The following is a 17,575-nucleotide window of genomic DNA, read 5'->3' on the forward strand; positions in this document are numbered from 1 at the left end:
TATATATGCAGCTAGTCACACTAAAGATTTTTATTCCCATTTAGATAAAGGCATTACTCTAGCAGTCCCTTGGGAAATTAAAAAATAAACCATCCAGGTGGTCAGTCAATATAAACAAACTGTATAACAAATGGAAGAAACTTCATAAATTACCAAGTAAGATTAAAACTCCTCAGCATGAGGATAGTTTAAAAATGTTCACTAAAAAACTGAAGACTACTGTAAAGGCCAGCAGAGCATTCTGTGAACTGGGTCTAGTATCTCAAGCAAAGGATACCGACAAGTCCTTCTTCAGCTATGTTAGAAAACTAAAAATTCATAACATTGTTCTGAACTTTTCCACAGCTGTATCTCCCAGTCAAATCAAATGAAATTGAAAGGATGTTGGTGGACATGTTTGCTGTCAACTTCGCCCCTGAAACTCCCATCCCAACTCCAATTATCCCTGAGTTACTTCCACCCCTACTATTACTAAGGAACACATTCTTAAGGTACTTTCAGAGAACAAAAACACTTCTTCCATGGGTCTTGATAAGATACCAGGTTGTCTAATTAATAGTATCAAACATGCACTTGCAGAACCCCCCCTTAAACTGTTTAACATAAGCCTAGCTGCAGGCTATGTCCAAAACTCTTGGTATACTGCCATTGCGGTGCCCCGCCACAAGAGTGGACCTACCATGGATCCTGAAAACTGCATACCTATCAGCCTTACATGTTTGATCTGTAAAGCCATGGAGTACATCATCACCAACCTCATAAATCATGATATTACAAATTTTATTTGTGAGCCAGTTTCCTATCCAGTGAGGTACATAGGGATTTACATTTAGTTTGGAGAGTTTATCTATGATACCAGAGTGTGGGATGATGAGCACCTGTGCAAGGTCTAGATATGCAGTGCGCACTGATTAACCCCTATCCATTGCAACAGTAACTTTTTTGAAGAAGTTGACCAAGTTAAGTGTGCTCAGTCTGTCTTTTATAAATCTGAAATGGCTTGGGTTGTGAGTCTGTAGGTTTGTATTTATTAATTCCATAATGATCCTTTCCATAGCCTTACAGTTGAGACTGCTCAGGTTTATGGGTCTAGAATTACCCGGGTCCATTGAAGCACCACCTTTGTGCAAGAAAATGACTGTTACTGTCTTTCATTCATCCATGACAATTTATTTATTATTTATTTAAGTTTGATGACCTTGGAAGTCCACTGGGCCATAAAGAGCCCATTTTCAGTGGAGACCCAGGGAGAAAAGCTCCAAATATTGCAAGTTACATATTACAAAAGAATAACAAAGATTTGTGCAGAACAATTAAAACATTTACATAAATATAATACATTATGTAATAAGCTTTTAGTGAGTTAACATTTAAACAGAAGGTTGCTAGCCCTTTTGGAGGTTGGGTAAACTGAACAGTTGCAGAAAAAGACATTTTTGTCAAACAAGCTCTTTGTAAGTAAACATTAAACAAGTAGCTACTAGCCCTTTGCAGGTTAGGTGGACCATTTTGCATGGAGAGAGTACCAGAAAATTGGATTATAGAAAGTATAGTACATTAGATAGCAGAGAGAAAATCAGTCCCTGGTAGGGTGAGACTGTTTTAGGTTGAGATGAAGCAATATAATTGGTAAATGGTAATGATTTTTAGTGCAGGGTAGAAAGAGATGGGGTGGAGAGGGGTTTATGTTGGAGCGTGACATGGGCATTCCCATTTGGCTGATAGATAAGAGAGTAGCTGAGATTTGAAATTGGTATGGTTTGGGAGGTTGCAAAGGTGAGGGGGGGGTCCACTGCTTGGCTAAAGAGTAGAACAGTAGTAGGTGGCCACGAGATTGTCCTGGCTTGTAGACCTGAAGGAGATTTTGGTTTGTGGATCTGAGTTGGCAGTTGGGTATATAGGGTTTTAAGGATGAAGCGAGAGATGGGCAGTCTGTGGGTTTAAAGATGAGCTTGTGGGGAATGGTGAGTTGTAGGTAACTGAGGTAGATGGGGAGTTCAAGCCAATTGAGGGGGAGGAGGGAGTGGCAGTGGTGTGATGAGTTTTTGAATTGGTTGCAAATTTGCAGATCTTAGGTAGCAGGATTCAAGTTTGGATCATAAGCAGAGGTGGAGATTTATGAACAGAGGGGCACCATACATCAGGGAGGGGAGCAGAAAGGTGGATGCCAGAGTTTGATGGGTAGAGGGGCTGAAGAAGCAGTTTTGTCTGTAGAGGAGACCTATCTTTTGGTGTTTTTCTTTATTTGATTGCAGAGTGGATGTGGGTATCAAATTTTAGTTCATCATCAATGAGGATGCCAAGAAGCTTGGTGGTGTGAACGATTTCAAGGGGAGGTTTGTTCTTCTGGCTCTGTATGGTGAATGAGGTTTTGTCTATAATAGAGTTTTCCGTAGGGGAAAAGATCATTAGTTTGGTTTTATTTGCATTTAGAGCCAAGTGGTTGGACTGCATCCAGGTTTCGGTTGTGGAGAAGGCTAATTGGTTTTTTTTCAAGGAGCTCGGAGGGTAAGAAGGCTGAGCAGATGATAGTCGAGTCATCTGCATATTGGATGACAGATGACTCTGGCATGGAGTGGTGAAAGTTTTTAATAAACAGGTTAAAGAGTAGAGGGCCAAGAACAGAACCTTGAGGGACATCTGTGGGTGTTGAGAGGAAGGGAGAGGTTGACGTTTTCCATTGGACAGCATGTTGGCAGTTGGACAGGTAGCTGGAAAACCAGGAGATGAGTAGGGTGTGGGAGATGGTATCAAAGGCTTTTGACAAATCTAGGAATAGCCTAGATACAAATTTGCTAGAGTCTCGTTCTATGTTGATGGTTTCCACAAAGGAAAGAAGGGCAGTCATGGTGGCGTGGCCAGGGTGGAAGCCGTGCTGGGTAGCGGAAAGGAGATTGTTTTGGGTTAGGTGTGTCATTAATTGTACTTGGATGGTTTTCTCTAGAATTTTAGAAAGAGGGGAAAGGATGACAATAGGTCTGAAGGTGGTGGTATCAGTATTCTTGCCACCTTTGTGTAGGGGGGTGATGTAGGCATGGCACCAGATGGAAGGGACATATGATTCTTGTATGAATTTATTTATAATAATAGAAATGGGATAGGTGATGCTGTCTACAGATAGTTTGAGGAAGGTAGGTGGAAGACCAACAAAGCCTTTGTTGAGGCTGATATTGAATAACTTTTGTAGGGGAGTTGAGTCATATTTCATGATGAACATTAGGTAGCCTAGTAGGCTGGCTGACCCCACAGAAGTAGTTTTCTTGACCTTAGCTCCTTGAGGACTTGTTCTTGGAAGATTTTAGGGGGAGTAGATGCGCGTATGTCATCTAAGAATGTTGGGGGGCACAGGGGGAAAGAACAGTTTGGGCCTACAAGCCTCAAACTCACATAATGGTACTTGGAACTCTGATGCTCAACCACTGCACCACAGCAGGCCAGCCCGTACTGTTCATGCTGGCTATCTTGAGCTGGAGAAGGCATTTGACATCATACCACATGAAGAAACTGTTAATAAGCTAATGGCCTTAAACATTTATCTTTGTGTAGTAATTTGCATAGCCAACCTGCTGAAGAACAAAAGTCATGTTGTCTATATAGGTTCTACCTCTTTAAACAGAGTGAAAGTGATCAGTGATGTCCGTCATGGATCTGTGCTTGGCCCCCTCTTGTTCACCATTTATTTCTTTGACATCAAAACTGCTCACAATAATCTCTGGCTGATGAAATGTGCTGATGATAGCAAATTGGGCTTGATTGTCAAACTCCCTGAAGATACGTTTATCCTAATGCATGAGGTGAAACCTGTTGTTTAAAAATAGGGCTGAAAGAAATACCATGAATTGCAGTACTAGCCCCTTTTGGGAAACAACTAATCAATGCAGTGTACAGCAATGACAACACCCTATTATCAAGTGAGACAGTAATTTGAGATTTGGGCACCAGTGTAGATAGCACCCCCTTCTTTGATTACCATGTGGCTATTGTAGTCAGAATCAAGTAATTGCCAAAGACATCCCTTCCAAATCCAAAGAAGTCATTATACCTTTATATTCTTCTCTGATCAGACCCATTATTGAATGTAACATACACTTTGGTATGTGTCTCACTTGAAACATAGACCAACTTGAAAAGCCACAGAGGTTCATAACCAAAAAGATTTCTGGTCTGAAAAAAAAATCTATGACTCACTTGCTGTGCACATAGGGATCCTGCTATCACTGACCTCCTTTTTCTAGATAAGTCAGATAGTGCACCCAGTACTACAACCAGAGATCTAAACCTATATCAGGAAATAAAATAAAATGGAGGGACAGATTCATCATCCAACATCTCACCCTGCACTAGAATAAACTTCTGAAGCAGATCAAGCAGTGTGATTCCTTGCCATCCTTCAAACATAACTTAGATGATCAGATGGTTACCCTTAAATTTATACCAGGACTTACAGGCCACCATCCTTGAAAAAAGTGATAAAGCCTGAGGGTGGTAATTGGCAAGATGTATATGGTCTTTGTTCCGATTGCCTTATATATTCTATCAGTATATATATATATATATATATATATATATATATATATATATATATATCTTTTTTTCTTTTTATCTATTGATGTACATATGTGCATACACGCACTCACACACGCACACACACACAATATTTATAAATATTCTCCTCCTAGACATTGGCATGGTGACAGCGTAAAAGCAAGGGCTGTATGTATAAGTGATAGTATACATTAAGATGACACTGAGGAATATTTTCATAAAACAGCAACAAAGTTCAGTAAAGTCTAGGAAGTCAGTATACAATGCTAAAAGTAGTGAGAAGGAAAAATGGGGTAAAATACGACTTGGGAGCAATATCTTAAACAAATAGGATGTGCAGTAAGACAGGAGGCATCGATCATGGGCGGCCAGTATTACTTTGACAATAATACTAAAATGTTTACCCACTGTACTACCACAGGTAGAGTGGGGTAAAAGATGTCAGAGGGCCCAAATGGCACCTAAGAAGAGTTGCTGACTGGACTCACGTACAGTGCTGGCATTCATTTAAACAGCCACAACTATCTTAAATCAATGTGCTTTAATGTTAGAACTGCAACAGTGAGCAAGTAGGAGCTCTTTGCTTCAATTTTGCATCTGCAGGACAAGACTGTTGTTTCTCAACTTGTGGGCTGAGTGGGGCATTAGTCTGGGAACTACCTTGGTGGCAATTAACCTAGCTAAGGCTCTGACTCACAGACAAATAAATAACCCAAGTATACGTGCCTGTCTTTGGATTCATGACTGAATACGTGTTCGTGTTATACATACTCAGATACAGACAAGAGGCACATGCATATCCCTGTACAGCCATCCAGTAATGGATCTTATAATTCAGCCAGTGTAGGTTTCTGGTAGTCACTCATTTTTTTTTTCTCCATTTACCATTGTGGGGATTCTAACATAGGCCACTATAGGGGGAACATTATACATTTTTCAGCCCACATTTTATTGATTTACACCTTGAATTTATACTTACCAGGAGGACCCGAGTAGTGATAAACGTTATTGTTTTGGAATCTGGCATTGCAGTGAAGATTGCCCATGACGGCCTGCATTACTTCCTTATTTGTATATTTCAGCAAAGGGTGCACACAAACTTCTCAGAATTACAACCACGTTTTTACAGAGACATTTAATTTAGCATATAAAAATATTCAAATTTTCTCTTTTTCTTATTTTCTACATAATTTAGTTAACTCGGTCTACTGAAACTGTGTTAACATTTCCCAGTACAGTACTTCGTTTACAAATTGTAGTGGCCATACTCTAGATGTGGTATTACAACTTGGTGTGTCTACTATTAACTGTGCTGGTCAAACCACCACCTCATTCAGTTTGTAATTAATCTTACCCTAGTTATGGCCACTTGTTCTTGAGCTGGTAGAATGCAGGAATTTGCACAGTGTAATAGATGGTCAGTTTGCAGTTACCTTCCGATACCCTTTTTGGACTCCAGTGCAGGTCATTGACTTGAGTTTCTTACAGCTTGTAATACTCTTGTAAATTCTGCATAGTATCTGCTTACTAGAAGCTATGTACACCCTATTCACTTTATGCCTCATGCCCCATTGTTTGATATGGAACTTCATGTACTAAAGAGACAAGACTGAAGGCTTAAACATTAATGAAGATATACTGGCCTCTTTGATCTCAGGCTTGAAGAGCACTGTGTTGTTCATCAAGCAGAGATTTCCCATAAATAGGAAGTACTTCTGCCCATAAATATCTCGGCTGCATTAAACTGACTAGCTGCACTCTTTTGGATTGTTGACAGGCTGAGTAATGTGACCTGTCTGTCCATCCACAGTGAGGTTTTTTTTTTTTTTTTTTAGTTAAGAAGCATACGGGTTAGCCACTTGTTAGTTTGCAGCTAAACTGGAAACATTGATGGCAGTTTCATAGGATCATAGTTAAGTAATAGGCTAACTGCCCTTGCGGGCCATTTTAAGCTTAGCAAATGTCCATTTTTTAGCTCAAAATAACCTACCCCATTTGGTCATAGATTGGCCTTACCCATCCTATAGTTCCCTACTCTATATTATTACTACTTCCTACAAGGCATACTTTTTAATTCTAAACATTATTTACTTGTAATTGTTATTTTTATTTTAATCCCTGTGGATAATTTTTTAAGTTGTATAACTGCTGGAGCTTTTCTCCCCGGGCCTCTACTGAAAATGGAAATATATCCAGTTAAACTAGCCCAGTTAACAAATGTAAAATAAAATAAATAAATAAATAATTACATATTACCCCTAAAGAGAATAAAGTACAGTTTTGTACCTACCATAAATGTAGATGTTCGAAGATCCACATTGCTGCAGTCCTTACATATGGGTAGTCCGCTGTCCTCGGTCGGCCCGAATACCAAAGTATTAGGCTGACGTCGGTCAAGGCGCTTAAAACTGACATCAGGACGTCAGGGTACAAAAGCGCATGACCGACGTCATATCCTCAGTCTTTTCTTGCCCCAGATGTCAGAAGGCCCTAAAAAGAAAGGCCAAAGCCAAAAAACAGCAAAAAAACCAACCAACCACCCCTGCACTAACCATATTCACAATATTTACAACCCAAACCACACAACCACCTCTAACTACAGAGGGGAAGGAGGGAGGGTTAATTGGACTGCAGCAATGTGGATCTTCGAACATCTACATTTATGGTAGGTACAAAACTGTACTATGTTCTTCATCTCACATTGCTGCAGTCCTTACATATGGGTAGAATCCCAAAGCAGAGGTAAGGGAGGATGGCAAAACTAAAAAGCATTAGGAGCTGCCAAAATGCCCTGTAAAATTGCAGTGGCAAATCCAGCCCTAGATTTAGAGTAAAGTGGAAGGTGGTAATGCTTAGAGAAAGTATGCACTGAACTCCAAGTAGCTGCCTCCAAAATATCTTTAGTAGCCACCCCTTAAAAAGCTGTAGAAGTGGCAGTAGCCCTAGTGGAATGAGGCCTAATCCCAGCTGGAATTTCCTTACCATGATGGGAATAACAGAAAGCAATACAAAACCAATCCACTTAGAAATAGTTTGTTTTGAAACAGGTTTGCCCTGAGAACCCAAAGCAAATGAAACAAACAACTGCTGAGACTGCCTGAACCCCTTAGTTCTGCTCAAATAATATCGCAACTGCCTGTGTATATCCAAAGTGTGCAAAATCTTCTCCCTTTATTTTGGGGGTTTGCATAAAAAGTAGGCAAATGAATAGTTTGGTTTAAAGCCACACTAGAAACCACTTTAGGCATAAAAGAAGGGTTAGTACGCAAAGACACCCTATCCTTGTGGAAAATTAAGAAAGGCTCAACCGCCATAAGGGCCTGTAATTCAGAAACCCTTCTTGCAGAGGTAATGGCCAACAAAAAAGCAGTCTTCCATGATAAATATTTCAACTCAGCAGTTGCTGCAGGCTCAAAAGGTTGTAGAGTGAGTTTCTCCAACACAAAATTGAGATCCCAAGCAGGAGTAGGAGCTCTACGTGGGGTCTTATATTCTTTGCCCCTCTAAGGAATTGCTTAAACAAAGGATGAGAAAATAATGGCGGGTCACAGTCATAGTGAGCAAATTGCTGCAGCATGAACCTTTATAGAGGAGAAGGACAAACCTTTGTCCAATAACTCAGTAAGGTATTGAAGAGCAACACTTAAATTAGGTTTAGAAACATCAAAGTCCCTTGCTGTGCTCCAAATTAAAATCTCCTCCATTTATCTGCGTAAACTTTCCTTGTACTAGGCCTTCTGGCCTCCAAAATAACATTCAAAACTTGTTGTGGAAGCTGAGACCCTCCAGGGTTTAAAACAGAATATGCCAGGCTGTTAGATGTAAAGAGTGAAGTTTGACATTGAGTAAATGACTGTTCTCCTGAGACAGCAGGTGTGGAATCGAAGGCAAAGGCCATGGAGGCTCCCGTACCAGACTTTTCAGTAATGGGTACCAGTGCTGTCGAGGCCAATCCGGAGCTATTAGAATCATGGTTGGCTTGTCCTGTCTGACCTTCAGCAGTACCTTTGGGAGGAGAGGCAGTGGTGGAAAGGCATACACGTGAAGATTGCTCCAATTGAATGAGAGAGCATCCACTTTCCAAGCTGTGGGATGAAACCTCTTTGTGCAAAACTTTGGCAGCTGGTAATTTAGTGGAGAAGCGAACAGATCTATGTCTGGAGTTCCCCATAACACTGTCAATTTTTGAAATACATGAGGATCCAATTTCCACTCGTGGGGATCCATAATTTGTCTGCTCAACACATCTGCTAAGGAGTTCTGTGCTCCTGGCAGAAACCTTGCCTGAAGATGTAGCTGTAAACTGAGAGCAGTCTCCCACAAAATCATTGCTTGTCTGCATAGAGGATAAGAATGTGTCCCCCCTTGCTTGTTGATGTACCACATGACAGTTGTGTTGTCTGTTTGAATCAACACCTGCCCTGGAAGAAGTAAATCCTTGAAAGCTATCAATGCAAATTGGACTGCTAACATCTCCTTCAAGTTGATATGTAAATGTTGAAGTCTGGCAGGCCACGTGTCTTGTACCCATTTTCCATTTAGATGAGCTCCCCAAGCTTTGTCTGAGGCATCTGTCGTTAGAATCTGACTCGCCTCTGGTCGGGTCACAGACAGTCCCTTGTTTAGGTGACATTCCTGAGCCCACCACAAAAATTCCTTTTGAATGCAAGGTATTATCTGAATGACAGTGTCCAAATCTTGGCAGTGCTGCGTCCATACATTTTGAGATACCATTGTAGCTTCCTCATATGCAGTTTGGCATTGGGAAGTACCAGAATACAAGATGCCATGAACCCCAAGGCTTGAAGGACTGTCCTTGCAGTCAGCCTGGACTGACGAGACAACTGGTGGAAGTAAAGAGAAAGATTCTTTTGTTTGTCCGGGGTCAAAAGGCCATCTGGGATGCTGTATTCAGTCTCACACCCAGAAAGCACATGTCCTGAGAGGGTACTAGACTGGACTTTATTTCGTTCACAGAATACCCTAGGCATCTTAACACTGCCATCACATACTGTAAATGATGAAGAAGTTCGTCCTTTCCTTGAGCCAGAATCAGGCAATCGTCCAAATAAGGATATATTTGTATTCCTCTTAGCCTGAAGAAAGCTACCACTGGAGCCAGAACCTTTGTGAACACTCTGGGCGCAGTAGATAAGCCAAAGGGCAATGCAGAGAACTGATAATGAAAAGTCCCAGCCCAAAAACGCAGATACTTCCTGCAACAGGGCCCGATAGGAACATGAAGGTAAGCCTCCTTGAGATCCAGAGTCACCATCCAGTGATCTTTGCCCAGTAGAGGTAAAAGCTGTTGTAACGTCAACATTTTGAACTTGGGAATGTCCAGATATGTGTTGAGGATAGATGAATCCAAAATTGGTCTCCACGTGTTCCCTTTCTTTGGTACTAGAAACAGGCGAGAATAAAATCCTAGGCCCACTTCTGGCAGAGGGACCGGTTGTATAGCTCCTATTTGAAGTAGTAGAGAAATCTGTTTGTGAGCCTCTAGTCTTTGCTGAGGAGGAACGTCTGGCATGCCTTTGAAAGGAGGTAAGGTATGGAAATAAAACTTGTAACCTTGGTGTATGATATCCAATACCCATTTGTCTTGGGTAATTAAAATCCAATTTTCTTTGAAGAGTGCCAACCGTCCTCCCAAAGGTGCTGCCAGGCATGAAGGCTCTGGCAGCTGAAAAGTAGGTCATTGGGCCTGTTTACGAAAGGACTGGCCCCTGCCCTCACTCGAAGACTGTGCAGGTGAACTCCATGTTCTAGGTCTGAAGGAACTCTGAGCTCTGCCCCTACCACGTCTAGATCTACCCCTAGACTGAGAATCAGAAGAAGGATACGTCCACCCCTTAGCAGGCCAATTTCTACTAAACTTTGGAGGCTGAACTTGCTAAAAATCTTTAACAGTCTGCATAGACTTAGCCTTGTCTTCCAATTTCTTCAAGACTGACTCCACAGGTGGACCAAACAACACTTCAAACTGCAAAGGAGCATCCAAAATCCTTGTCTTAACATGGTCAGATAAATTCTGATCCTTAAGCCAGGCGTGCCTGCGAAGAACTGAACCAGTGGCAGCCACCCTAGAAGAGGCCTGCAAAGCATCAAAACCACACTGCAAAGAATGCTTACCCACCTGTTCAGAGACATGCACCAAATCTTGTAATTCTTTACAGTCAATGCCTTCTGCCAGAGCATCCACCTTAGATTTCAATTGAGCCAGAAGAAAATTTTGATATTTCAACATATGAAACTGGCAATTCAAAGCCCTCATAGCTAAGGTAGAAGATGTATAGACCTTCTTTCCCCATCTATCCAAAGCTCTGGCCTCTTTATCTAGAGGAACCGGATTCTTAACAACAGAGGCCTTGACACCCTTAGGTCCCTGACTAACAGTTTCTGGGTCCGCCCTAGGACTCTTATAGAGATATTTATGAGCCTCAGGCACCCTGTAATACCTATCCGGTTTAACAGGCAGGGGCAGAGAATCAGGATTAAGTGAAGCCTCTGAAAATACATCTTGCACAACATCCAGAACAGGGGTATAGCTAAGGGCCTATGTTGAGGTAAAACAAAAATTCCCTAAGCCTTTTCCGTGAATCAGAGAAGTCCTGACCTTCCCACTTAAAATGTTCCCTCATAGAATGAAGTGTCTCTGAAAAAGAAAAATCCTCTGGAGGAGAAGCAGAAGGAGTGGAATCTTCTGCATCAGAATCAGAATAAGGAGTGTACTCCTGCAAGTCTTCAGCCGAAGACTCTGAACCATCCGAAGCCTGTTCAAAACCTTCCAACTCTGGCTCCACCCTAGGCCTCTTATCAGGAGGGGGCATAGAACCTCTAATCAGAGTAATCAAATCTTCTGCCATTTTAAGCATGTGCTTCTTAGGCACAGACCCTGCTGAACTAGGACTGACACCAGCAGAAGCTAAAACAGGCCTGCCTCTGGAAGAAGCCTTGGAAACAGAAGGAGAGGGCCTAACCCCCCTGGAAAGGGAAGGGAGTACAGAAACCTGAGAAGCCCCTTCAGCCTGACCTGCCTCTTGAGAAGCCACATCCTGCAAAATTAAAGTCTCCCCCTGAGACTCCAGAGAAGCCTCCATCGGAACCACCGGTTCCACTGAAGCCTCTAAAGAACCGGCGTCCGGAACGGACGACTCATCATGCCTGGGTTTAACCGCTTTGTCTTTGCGCTTCTTCGTGGAAGCGGGCGTCGGAGTATCCGACGGCATATTATAATTGCACCGCTTACCGAAGACCAACCTAGCACAATCTACCCTTTGCTTAATAGTGCGCTTATTAAACCTAGCACAAAAGCGACACCCGACTACGCCGTGCTCAGGCCCCAAACAAGGAATGCACAAAGAATGGTAATCCCTATGCGGTATCTGTTTCCCACAAGAAATACAATTATTCACTTTTTCTGACATCCGTAATACACTGAGGCAAGAAAAACAAAATATTCCCAACGGGTACTTAGCCAACTTGGATTCGGTCTGAAACTCCGAACTCGAAAAATTTCAGAACGCCGAACGGCACTTGCAACGCTGCTTCTGCATCGGACCATGCGGCAAAAAAGACTGAGGATATGACGTCGGTCATGTGCTTTTGTACCCTGACGTCCTGATGTCAGTTTTAAGCGCCTTGACCGACGTCAGCCTAATACTTTGGTATTCGGGCCGACCGAGGACAGCGGACTACCCATATGTAAGGACTGCAGCAATGTGAGATGAAGAACATCTGGGATCATACGCAGATAATTTGAGGGGAACCCATGCATTTAATAAAGCATCTAGAAGCTGCATCTGTCCATTAGTAGTACAGGGGGCAGTCCTGGAGTAAATTGTTCTGCTTCCCATCCATAGATCTAAGTCACACTTGAAATGAACAGGGATGAATTTTGTTTTATGTGGCTGGGAAGTCTGTTCCATAGCAGCGGCATCCTCTGCAAAATATACCTGTCCCTCCAAACCATTGTGTTGATGTTGCAGAAGATGTTTAGACCCCTAGACTGTGTATTTCTGATGCTATTTGACTTGCTGATGTGCACTAAATCCATAACTATAGGGTCAGAGGATACCTTGTATGCCAGATACAGCCAGGTCACCTCCTAGCAGTCTGTAAGATACTGAATATAGTGACAGGGCTTTGAGTCAGTCTATGTAGGACATGATTCATCCTCCATGATTATCTCAAACAGAATTGCTACTATTTGCAGGGGAGATGTGAACCCAGACATGGCTTATGTTTCAGTTAGCTGATTAGTCTGAAGTGATCTCTTTGGTTTCAGGCATGCAACCAATTACTTGCAGCCTGGACCCATGTTCAACAAGACTGACTATTGCCTGCCTTGATATGGTGGGTCAAGAGATATTTCAATTTGTCTTTATTTCATCAGATACTTTTTTTTCAGATACTTTTTTTCTGTCTGTGATGAAGAAGCATAATTTGGATTCTGATGATTAAGATAACCGCTCAATCTCTATCCTTCCACTCAAAGATAAAGTCATTAAGAAGGTTGTATTCATAGCTTGATTCCATTTTACAACATTATTATGTTCACAGTCTATTCCAGTCTGGTTTCTGCACTAGACATAGTGTTGAGATGGCCATAACTTAGTTCCTTAGTGATCTCCTTATAGGAAGGAATCAGTGGTATTCTTCTGCATTGGTCCCTCATGATCTCTCTCCTCAGTACTTGACATTCTTTTGGGCTTTTGGTAGCCTTAATGTGTAGTAACTGGTACTATTCAGAAGTGGTTTGCCTACTACATTTCATGCCAAACACATTGGTTAGTGCCTGGGATTAATATTGGAGCTCCATATAATTCTATCTTGGTACTTTGTTATTCTCCATGTATATACTCCCATAATGTGAATTCTTTAGGGGGGCAGTCTTCAGCACCATTGTTATTACGCCCGTGGTGCACAGCAGTAACTCTTCTTCCCTCCGAATAAATTGTCGACTGAAGATTCCTTAGCTGATGATTAGAATATATCCAAAATGGGACAACTTTCAATTATTTGCAGCTCAACACTTCTAAGACCAAGGCAATGGCTATTCACACCACACTAAGGAACTCAAATTGTCCATTTTGAAACCCAACTGTCATTTATAATGGTGATAAGCTTATATTCATGACTATAATCAAAAATTGTGGTGTAGTTTTAAGTGGCAGATTGTTTTGTTTCTGTCTAAAAAAGAAAAGCATCCATGTCAAACACCTTCTTACTCTCAAGGACTCTTTAGAGCTGGTGCCTGCCTCAGTTCATGCCACTCTCATAGTCTTTCTCCTTGTACCATGGCTGCCCTAATCCCTACTTGGTCAATTACAACTGGTGCAGAATTTTGCAGATGGGTTACGTACAGGTTCTCCCAGTTACCTTCATATTACTCCAGTTATGCAGAGCCAGCATTCACTTCCAGTTCACTCTTGTATCATATTTAAAGTTTATTTTCCTTTTTTTGCCACTGACACTGACTGACTTCATGCCCTACCTGCACCTATGGCCTCAGTATCCATAAGTCCCATCCTTGACCACTTGCATGTGCAACCCACACTGGGAGGGTCTACTTGCCAGGAGACCACCCAAGCATGGATGTACCCCTCCTCATACACAGGCTCGGTGGGTGTGAGGCATATTAGGGCAAGTGACATGAGATAAAGCAGGCAGGAACCATCATATTTCAGCCTGCAGCGTTTTTTTTCCTTCTACAGTCCATGTCTATCCCCTATGTGCTGATGTCATTGTCAGACTGGGTAGACCATGAGGAAAATTTTGAGTGCATACCCCCCTGGCCTTATAGGGTAGACACATCTTACTCTACTCTCCATCCCCCAGGCCTGCATCAACTTTCTGAACTCTGACCTCCAACAAAACTCCATTAGAGAGATGCAGGGACATCCCTTCATCCCCCCAATGAGAGGTACACTTATACTCCTTGCCAGGGACATCAGGCACCCAGCCTGATAATTGAACTCAGGTCACCTGGATTGCAGTCAGGACTTTATCCTGCTATGCCACTAAGATGGATGTGTATCATACTTAAAGTCTTAGTGTCAGTTTATTTAGCTCTGTATGAGATGTGTACCCCATATCTTATGGGACGTTTGGTCCCTTGCTGTCTGGCTAAACCTTTGTGTTCTTCCCTGGGATTGTTGGAGGTTCTTAGAGTGCATTTGAAGACTTCTAGCATCAGGTCCTCTATTGCTACTCTCCACACCTCCAGAATCTCTTCCTCCAATAGCTAAAAGAATCAGCTGTATTGTCTAGCTTCAGTAGGTCCCTAAATTTATCTTTTTTCCCCATTGCCATCGACATACCTTAATTTTTATGCAATTATATGACTTTAACTTTGACATCATTTTTGATGTACTCCAGTTTCTCTAATTACTTTTGATTTAATCTGTGATGGTGTTTGGACTCCAGCACTTTAATAAATTAGAATATAAAAAAAATTGAAATTCAGTTAGTTGATTTTATTTTACTTTGTTAATTTACATCGGTATCATTGCTCAAAAGCAGTGTTTTTGCTGTAAATTCACAGTTTTAAATACCAGAGTACTATAGCATATATATATATATTTTTTGTGATCAGTGATCAAGTAAATCAAGTATTCAAGTTATTTACTTTAGAATTCATGTTTCATGTGAGATTTTATTTTGAAATTTGGTACAGTAATATTCCATCAGTCAACCAATTTCTTGAATCTGCATAATTTGCCAAGCATTTTGCACCTAAACTATTGTCTGCAAAGGGGAAAAAACGTATTGTGGGCACTGAAAGAGAAGATAAACACAAACAGTTCCATAACTGCCATGAAAACAACAGATGCGCCCTTCCTTCAGCTTCATAGTTATTACTGTAATAGTAAGTGAGAAGCTTGCCCCTTGTTCCATCCCCATCAAAATGGCTTTGTTACATTATATTACAGTTCCTTGACAGCAGAAGATATGCCATTTAAATACATCTAGCATTCTGCTTTCCATTCCTCACATTCCTCCTCATCCTTTCTTCACCTGAATGCCTCTGTGTATTACCTTTTTACCACCCACTCCAGTAGTCTGTTAAATGGGTCTACAACATTCTGTGCAAAGAAGTACTTTTGGAAATGCAGAGAGTAGCTAGTCCCTACAACTGTACTGCTGTTTTAACCAGTGTATTTACTGTGATATACCCTAATATTCCATTTAAAGGCAGCCACAAATATAAAACCCTGAGCCAATGTTTATGTAATCAGACAGCTATTTTGAGGTCAAAGGAGACTCTACAACATTTGTGGCCTGATTGCTCATCTGTGGCTTCCAAAATGTAGCTTGTATTTTGACCATTACTGGTAGGACAGTGGAGTATCCCATTAGTCATTACTGCGTATTATGGTATGCTACTGATACTTAATGAATATGCATAAGCTTGTAACAAATCACATAGCAGGCTGTTCAACTTCTTTACCTTTACTTAAATATTTTATTTGGAAAGTTGTGTGTCCTTTTGCATTACATGACTCTGATTGTTATTGAAGTGCTTAGGTATAGTTTGTCAAGAGTTTTAAGTTTAAAATTGTGATGTCTAACATTATTTATTAGTGAGTACTTCTGGCTGTCCCTCATTGTCTGATGTTTAAATGCAAGTCTGTTTGCAGTAGAACTCATATAGTATCACACTGGTCTGCAATGCTCATATTTGCATGTCTTCAAGGTTATGTCACAGCAAGCAAACAGAAGCCTTACTGTCTGCAATGCTCATATTTGCATGTCTTCAAGGTTATGTCACAGCAAGCAAACAGAAGCCTTACTGTATTGGGAAACATTAAACATTGGGATTACTGAAATTTAGACACTATATTGCTTCATTTCAATACATTGAATAAAGTTATTTATTAAATCATTTAGCTGCTTTCAGCTGAAATAGGATCAGTGGTGTGTGACATCACAGATTAAAGGGCATCATACAAAAGAAAAATCAGTATTTGGTGGAACAGGATCTCATATTAAACATAAGACTATTTATAAAAAAAGCTTATAACTTGGAACTGATGCACAAGTATGCACTGTAACACTTCAGACAGTGCAATACATTTAAATGTCCTCAAACATTATCAGAATGCTTTAATTCATCAAAAACAATGCCACTAGCCATGACTTAAATATGAAGATGTGATGTTCTGTTATTTAAATCTATTGTTCTGAAATCCTGCTACAAATATTTTTTGAATGCTTTTTATACATTTTTGATAATTTTTCTGTTATCCTTTATAACCCTAATGTTTTGATTTTGCCTGATTAGATCCTAATTCTAATAAAACCAGTTACTAACATGTGACACGAGATTTTTAACATTTGCCTGAAAACACAAATGGAATAGCAGTTTAATGTCTTATGCAAAGACGCATGCTTCCTTTATGGAATACCAGTAGAATGTCTTATCCAAAGACGCATGCTTCCTTTATAGAATACTTGTATAATGTCTTATCCAAAGACGCATGCTTCCTTTATGAAATACCAGTTTAATGTCTTATCCAAAGACGCATGCTTCCTTTATAGAATACTTGTATAATGTCTTATCCAAAGACGCATGCTTCCTTTATGGAATACCAGTTTAATGTCTTATCCAAAGACGCATGCTTCCTTTATGGAATACCAGTTTAATGTCTTATCCAAAGACGCATGCTTCCTTTATAGAATACTTGTATAATGTCTTATCCAAAGACGCATGCTTCCTTTATGGATCACCAGTAGAATGTCTAAACCAAAGATGCATGCTTCCTTTATGGTATACAAGTTTAATGTCTTATCCAAAGGTACATGCTTCCTCTATGGTACACTATAATGTCAGCAGTAGAAGACAAACCTAGGTGTCAAATGTAGAGTTACTTCTAACCCTTCAGGTTCCCAAAACAGCTCATGATCCTAGTGGAACTAACTCAGTCAACAAAAAGCAATTAAAATAAATAAATCATTGTGATTATACTGAATCAGAAATATAACCTGCCAAACCACTGATACTACTATCCTAACTATGCTTACC

This window comes from Protopterus annectens, chromosome 4.part1 (assembly GCF_019279795.1).
Source record: "Protopterus annectens isolate FY-2018-M chromosome 4.part1, PAN1.0, whole genome shotgun sequence".
In the NCBI taxonomy this organism is placed as follows: Eukaryota; Metazoa; Chordata; order Ceratodontiformes; family Protopteridae; genus Protopterus; species Protopterus annectens.